Source organism: Melospiza melodia, unplaced genomic scaffold (assembly GCF_035770615.1).
Source record: "Melospiza melodia melodia isolate bMelMel2 unplaced genomic scaffold, bMelMel2.pri scaffold_61, whole genome shotgun sequence".
Lineage (NCBI taxonomy): Eukaryota > Metazoa > Chordata > Aves > Passeriformes > Passerellidae > Melospiza > Melospiza melodia.
This window is the reverse complement of record NW_026948800.1, coordinates 2,023,090-2,031,227: the sequence shown is the minus strand read 5'-3', so window position 1 is coordinate 2,031,227 and position 8,138 is coordinate 2,023,090.

The window sequence follows — 8,138 nt, the reverse complement described above, 5'->3', positions numbered from 1 at the left end:
CACTGGCAGCTGAGCAGAGCCTGGCTGGGCTCAGGGTTTGCCTGCTGCTGCCCATGTCTCCAGAACACCCCCACTCCCTCTCCCGTTGTATCCCTGCGGCAAACTAGGCCAGTCTCTCTGGGGGAAGCAAATTCAAGTGTTTGAATTTAGAATTTGGATCTACAGTTCTGAGCACTGGGAGGGAGCTTGGAGCTGCGTTTGCCCCATCTCACTCCTGTTTCAACTTGTTCCTGTTCTGAGCTCACGCAGGATTTTGTGCTTCTGTACAATGGTGCAGCAGCTCATCTTTTATAGATGTGTTCCCAGTTTTCCTCTGCTGAGTTTCCAGTTCCCTGTTGCTAATTGCATCAATCCACATTTCCACCGGGACTGCAGCAGTGTCATCAACCTGTAACCTGTCAAATCCCTCCCCAAATTCCATTGTTGTTGTGTCTGTAATGCTTTGGGCGCTTGTTCCTCGCTGTCTACAGTGTGAGCTGGATTTTGATCAAGTGCTTCCTTGCACTATGAGCACACTTCAAGCTGCTGGAGGTGGCTGGATGCAAACACAGAGTTGCCCTAAGAGCTGTGCTGCCTGTAATCTGGAAGCAGATCAGTTGTCTCTTCTGCCAGGCAGCCGGAGCTGACGGCTCTGGAAAGGTTGGTGAAACTTCCCAAAGCCCTTTAACACTTGGTTAGGCATTGCTTCTTTCTCACTTGGCACTAAATAATGCACCAGGTGCAGGCTCAGACTGAAGGGAGATGTGTGCCCCAGAGAGGCTTCCAGCACCTCTGCTCTTGGACTTTTGGGCATCATCTGTGGGGCTTTTCCTTCTGTCCATGGTTGGAGTCCACAGGAACCTGGAGGTTTTTTGGGGTTTAGTGAGTGGGATTGCTGTTTCCTCTGAATGAAGGTTCACACCCCTGCTCTGACTCCTCATGGTCTGGTAACAGAGTTTGTTTGAAGTTGTGCTTCCTCTGCAGTCTTTTTTCTTTCAGAATACACTTTCTCCATGTGACAGTACCCTTGGGAGCTGGAACATATTTTACTTTTGTTATTTGGGCACCAAATTTCCCAATGTTTTGTTCAGCATTCCTGATGATGATTGGAAGTTGGATTTCTCTGGCCATCTAGTTGTATCACTGAGCAGCAGATTTTCACCCAGCAGTGGTGGGAAATTTTCCACCCAGCAGTGGCTCCTCTGGGAAGAGTTTGCTGTGAAGATTCAGAGCAAGGATATTAGAGGCAGGGGTTTAATTGGGAAAGGAAAAGGGCATTAATCACCCCCCAGCAGTGATGAGTGGAGAGCTGGGGCTGCACAGGGCTCTGCTCTGCCCATCCCCGTGGCAGCAGTCCTTTGCTGCTCCCTAATGTGGCAGAAACCCTCTGGCAGCTTTTCCAGCTGACAGCTGGGAGTTAATGAGTCCAGTTTCCAATCCAGATGGACAAGTGAGAACCTCCACTGCCCAAATATCAAAATATTTACAGATTGCTCTGCAGAGAGGCAGCAGTGGGGCACAGAGGCTGCCTTTGCTGCAGAGCAGCTCCCTGCAGACTGGAGGGATGGAGCAGAGCCTGGCACTGTGACTGGCACGGTGCAGCGTGGATCTCTCTGGGCTTTGGATGGATGTCTCAGGGCAGAGCAGGGAGCTCAGCTGGCCTGCACCTTCAGCTGTGGTTAAAGCTCTGCCTTGCAGAGCTGAACCTGCAGTGACTTCCCACTGTTTGTGCTGCCCAGAGTAATTTTCTGCAGTGCCCAATGATTTCCCAGTTAAAAACCAAGGAGCCACAGCTGCTGCTGGTGGTCAGGCTGCCAGAGTGAAGCTGATGTGAGCATGCTGTTGGTGCTGCTTCTGCAAAGATGAAACCATCTCATGTTCAGCCGGGAGCCAGTGATACATTGCTTGGCATTTAAATATCCATGGCTGCAGCTCCCAAGGATCCTCAGGCTGCCTTTGCTGCTCCTGCTTGTCACAGGTCTTCTCCCGTCTCATTTGCTGCTCAAACAAGGTTTTACACCTGTGGGAGCCCAGTTCTGCAGGCAGCCACGGCAGGGAGGCGTTTTCAGGGCTGCTTTGAAGGGCTTGTTGTGCAAGGACAGGGCTGAGGATGGGCAGTACCTCGGCCCAGTTTCACTGCCAGTCTGTCCTCCAGGGGATTCCAGTGGCCAAATGAGGCAGCACTGATTTGGCTGACAGGGGGTTCCTGAGGCAGGGGAGGCAGGAGGCAGCAGGATCTGTGCCAGGTCTGTGCCACAGCCCGTGGGGGTGACCTGGCTGCTGCTGAGGGTCCCCTCACACCTTGTCTGCTCCTGCTGCTCGCTGGGATGTCCTGAGCTGCAACAACTCTTGCTAATTGCTCTGCTGAATTCATCACCGTCCAAACCATTGGCTTCTCACTGACCCAGACCTAACTGAGACAGTGGTGGGCAGGTCTCTGAAATATTTATGGCAGCACAGTCAAGAGGGGGCTGTGAAATACAGAGTGAAACCACCAGGGTATGCTCGTTTTTGCGAAGTTTGACATGTCTAATCCAGGAAATAGGAGCCTCATCAGATCAGCACGGTTTTGCATACAGAGGGAAGGCAAATGGAATTTTAAAAACCTCATCTATACTAGATGAAATGCTTCTTCTCCACGTTTCTTTATAAAACGACTTGTTAGTGATGTGCAGATGGGAGGAATCTCGACTCTGGAGTTGTTATAATCTTGTCTGGCCAGCAGCCGGAGAGCTGGAGGATGATTCCAGCAGGTAGGAAAGGCCAGGCTGACTTGAGAGCAAATGTTCAGTGCTTGGAAGCTGAGTTATGGTCCCTGGTAGTTCTCCCTCTACTTGTTTTCAATCTGACTTCTAGCACAGGAGGCTTTCCATCTCCTTAATTTATCTCCTGCCTGTCCTTTTTATTGCCAGCTGCCTTCATGGGCTCCTCTCTCAGCTTCCTACCCTTGTGAGCTTTCCTTTGCCCCTCATCCTCACATCACAGGCAGCACAGTGTCCCTAACACTTGTGCCTAATTCCAAGTCCTTGGCAGAAGTGCCAGGGCTGAAGCTCCAGGTGCTGCTCCTGCCCGGCGTGTGGGGCAGTGCCAGGCAGGTGGGGCTCACCAAGCACACCCTCCATGCCCTGGTCCTGGTCTGGGTAAGAGGGATGGTGATGTTTCCCTCCAGCTGTTGGTGAAAGGACAGGATTGGGGCTCAGGAGATGCTGGGACAGTGATCAGACAAGGGTTCCCAGCCCTCTGCTCCAGCAGGAGGATGTGTTTGAAGGATGCCAGCTCTGGGCAGGGAATCACAGCAAAAATGCCCTGCCCTGCAGCTTGGTTTCAGCATTTCTGTACAGAATTGGGACCCCCAATTCCATGAATTGGGAGCCAGCTTTTGCCCCTCAAATGCAGGTAAAACTTCTCTTCTGTCATTTGCAGAAGTGGCAGTGTCCTGGCAGCACTGGTGTGGTGAGGAAAAGCCCTACAATGCTTGCTCAGGTTTAGGAGCAGAGTGGGCTTGGGGTGGGTTTTTGGTGTGTCAGGTCAGTCCTGTCCCTTACTGGCCATGATGATCTGGTTTCAAACTGGTTACAAAAGACTTTTGCAGGGATGCTCCTTCTGCCAAAAACTAACTGTGCTTCTGAGCAGCCAGAATAAAATCTGAGCTTCTGTAACACAGAGCCATGGGCTAGGCTGTGGGCACTGCCAAAACAAGGGTGCAGGGCTGTGTTTCCATGAGCCAAGCCATGACTCCTGCTAGTGGTTTGTGGAATTCTGAGCCCTGCAGGGTATTCCAGGTGGCCATAAACCAGGGGATGAGGTGCTGAGAGTCGAGCAGTGGTTTTAGTGCAACAGGAGGAGGTTAAGCTGCAGCTTTCAGAATAATTTCAAACTTCACTTTAATGATGCTCAGGCTGCTGGTGCTGTAATAGCAGCAGACATCAGCAGTGGAGCCATTCCCGTGGTTTAATGTACATTGTTTGGTGGAAGAAAAGTGCTTTGAAGGAAGAGAGACTGTTTCCCAGGGAAGACATCTCTCATTCCTTGCTTTTCTCTCCTCCCTGCCAAGCTGGGGATGCTGTGAGCCTGTGAGCTGCTGACAGGTGCTCAAATGTGTGCTGGGTGATGAGGAATACCTTGCTCTGGTTTTTATGTGCAAGTAGGCTGGATTTGCTGCAATAGCTCCAATAACCTTCGCGTGGCTGTTTAGAAGGATGAACGTCATTAAAGAAGAGGTATTTAATAACAGGCCTATTTTTATCTCTGTCTTTATCTAACAGTCTGCACATTTATTTCAAGCTTGTAACAGTGCTTTGGAAAAAAATATTTTCCCTCCTCTGAAATGTTTTGGCAGTGCCTCCAGCCTTGGTTATCTTGAATTTCCAGTCTGGCTAGCATCTCTCCTCCTTCCAAAGCCAGCAAGCCACAGCAGGCCCACAGCTCCAACATTTTCCTTGGGAAATGGGAAATTCCTGGGGGAATATGCTTTCAAAACATGGGACTTGGGTCCCAGGGTTACTGAAACAGTTATGAAGGTTTGATCAAACATAATCACAGCGACTCCCTCAGGCTTCAAATATGTGATCTTGTGTGGGACAGGCACTGCAGGCACTGCAGTATTTGGTGTTTGCTGCAGGATGTGACTGACCACGCACTCTGGGAGAGGCTGGCAGCTCTGGGCTCAGGCATTCCTGCAGAGATTTTTTTTTCCTAAATTTGCCAACTTTATTCTGTAATGTCATAAATTCGGCCCTGACCTATAGATATCTTGCAGACATTGTGTGTTCAGCCCACTCTCCTGTGTTTGCTGTCATTTGCTGGTGGTGAAGGAGGCAGCCCCAGCCCGGAGGGGTTGCACCATCTTTCCACCTCCTTCCACATCTGTCCCTTTGGCATTGTTGTCTCTGTACCCAGACCCTGCCCTGACTGAAGGTTTGCTGGAGCACAGGTGTCTGAGCCTGTGGCCAGGATGACCATTTCTGAGCCCTTTTCCCAGGATACATGTGGCCATATGCTCCAGGAGCTGCTGGATTTGGGCCTTGGGATGTGTGTGGCAGTTGTTACAAAAGAACTTGGCTCTAGGGGCTAATCCCTGGTTTTTCCTTGCTGTTCAGTCTGCATCATATACATCCCTTACCCACAGTTTTGCAGCATTATCTTTTTCCATAATTAGGGAGTGTTTTCCATGGTCTTGCTCAGGCCCTTCCTGCCTGCAGTTTCCCCCATGGGTTAAGGCCTGACTTACTGAAACTTCCACAGAGCTGATTCTGGGCGGGCAGGGACAAGGCCAGAGGGTTTTCAGCAGTCAGCACAGTCAGATGGCTCCTGTGAGGAATATTTCACTTGCTCCTTCACAGATCTTGCCTGCAAATTGTCCTCTTGCTCAGATGGGGCTCCAGTTTCTTTTTTTTCCTCCTTTTTATTTCCTAAGTTATTCAGTTTTCCATACATTTATTTATAGGGTCACACAAGCAACAGGTCTGCTTTTTCCACAGATCCTTCCAGAGCCACGTGCTGTGCCTGCTCCATTCTGGTGCAAAAGCACCTTCTCCTCTGAGGAAAACTCAGAATATCCATCCAGCTGTCTTGACTAAGCGAGGCATTTTCTCTGAACCCTGCCCTCTGTTCATTTCAGAATCTGCAGGGAATTTGGGACATAAATTAAAAAGGTATTTGATGCTCCTTGAGGTCTAGAAGCTGGTTTTGCATTTGTTCTTACTTGAACGCACACTGAGACAAATGGCTCTGCTTTACTGAAGCTGCTTCCTTTGGCATCCTGAGGAAGCTTCCTAGCTAAAAAATAAATATGGCTCTGTTTTTCCAGCCCTGCTTTACCAGCAAAAGCTGGGGAAGGAAATGTAATCTCCTTGGGTCTGCCCTGATATTTTGTGCAGCTAATTCCCATTTATTGAAAGAACTCTTCCATGCCAGATTAACGTTTAATTTTTTATTATGTGTTTACATTTTGGAAGGAGTAAGGGTGGTGGTGTTGGAAATTCTAATGAGGGACAACATTTCTGATTCAAAAGACTCAGGCTCCTCTCTTCTGATTTTTCTGCCTGATCCTTCAGACTGCAGGAAGTTTTGCTTGGGTCATTCACTTGCAGCAGGATGTTATGTGAATACAGAATTAATGTGTGCAGCTTGTCACTTGGAATTGCTGCTGTTCTGCTGCTGGGGAGCTCCCGGGGTTGCAGAGTCCTTGCAAGCAGCAATAACAGGAATGTGCCAGTGATCCTGCAAAGCCAGAGGAGGAGCAGGGAGCTGCAAGTCTTCCCCATCACTGTGGGGTGTGAATAAATAGATCTAATCAACAATTTACATGTTAGCCCCGGACCAGGGTTTATTTTTAGGATATGTCATTCAGCCCAAGCGAAACCTCTGCATCTCAGGCTGGTGGTGTTTCTAAAAGCACCTCTAAGTGATCACTGAGGCTGGATTTTGAGCTGCATTTACATTTTGATAGAATCTGCTGCTTTCCTTATCTGAAACAAAGCCTACCTGATCTTCATTAATTACACTCTCATTTCACCTAACCAGGGTGCTACTAATTACAGTTATCTGTCTGTTCTTCACCAGATAATACAAAAAAAAATTGTTATCCCTGGCTGTATCTGGATTAGCTGGAGCTGTAAGGGGGGTGCACACGGTGATGGGTTTTACAGGTGGAGTGCAGGTATTTATAGGCTGTCTGAGGAAATGCTGGAGGAGTGGCTGCTGTCCCACTGACTGTGCTGCCATTCCAAGACACCTCCACGGCAAAACATACAGAAAACACTGCTTAAACACAGAAAAATCTGATTACTGCAGGGTGACTGGAGCAGGCCAGCTCCACAAGAGAGGTGATGGAGTCCTGGGACATCCCAGACCCTGCTGAGCACAGCCCTAGGGCTGGAGGGGACACTGCTGGAGCAGGGGTTGATCCCAGAGGTGTTTCTGGGCTCAGCTATCTGGGACTGTCTGGCAGTGCCTTTTTTGAGACAGAAAATCTCACGGGGGCTTCACAGAGGGCTGCAAGCCCTGGTGGTGGTGCTGACTGCTGCCCCACTAACATCAGCTGCAGTCTGAGCAGGGCAAGCACAGAAAGGGCTCCTCTGAAAAGAGGCAGCAGGAAATGTCTGAGCTGCTGGGGAGCTGTGGGTCCAGAGGGCTGGAGCCAGGAGCCAGAGGCTGCAGGGAAGGGGGTCCATGAGGGCAGAGCCTTTGCTGGAAGAGAAGCCAAGGGGCTTTCACTTGACTCCTGTTTCATCACCCTTCCAAACACTGATCTCTTCAGATACTCTCTAAACCTTTGGTTTGCTTTCTGAAAGGGAAAGGACTTGTCCTGGAGGAGGAGCAGAGCCAGGCTGCTGAGGAGAGCTGGTGGCTGTCAGCTGGAAAGAGGGGAGGGACATGGAGGCCAGAGGGGGGGACACTGGGTGAGGAGATGTTCACACTCAGCTCCATCCACTGTGAGTGCCAAACACACCTGCACTCCTGTTTGTATGGCTTGCTGTACTTGATAAACTGATATATGTGAGTTTGGGGGTTTTTGTTACCTTTTTGTATTCTGAAGAGAACTAAAGATGGTTCACATGATTTTTTTTTGTGCCTTCTGCAGTGCAGGTGATACAGGCAGGGATGGAACAGCAGCATCTTTATACTTGTCAAGTCTCCATCCACACCCAAGGCACTGCCTGAAGCTCAAAGTGATTTTCTTGCAGGCTTAGAACACTACACCAGCAGGGAGAGCAAGAAACTCAGTGGAGATTATGCTCCAGAAAAACTGTATGCGTGGCCCAAAAGCTAAATATGGAACCATGGGAGTGCACACTGCAGTGGTAGGGGAGGTGGGAATGCTGAATGGGGAGGTTTCCTGCCCTTCTGGCACCAGGAAGCAGGGGTCCTCTGGTTCTCCATGGTTCTCCTTGAGGATCTCTGGTTCTCCATGGTCCTCCTTGAGGATCTTTGGTTCTCCATGGTCTTCCATGATGATCTCTGGCTCTCCATGTTCTTCCATGAGGATCTCTGGTTCTCCATAAGGATCCCTGGTTCCCCATGGTTCCCCCCAGGGCTGTGCTGGTGCCTTTTCAGAGCTTGCTGTGACAGCAGGCAGCAGTTTCAGGTGGGGCTGCTCTGCTGGCAGGGCCTTGGTGTTCCCAGCAGGGCAGGGCAGGGATGCTCCTGTCCCAGCA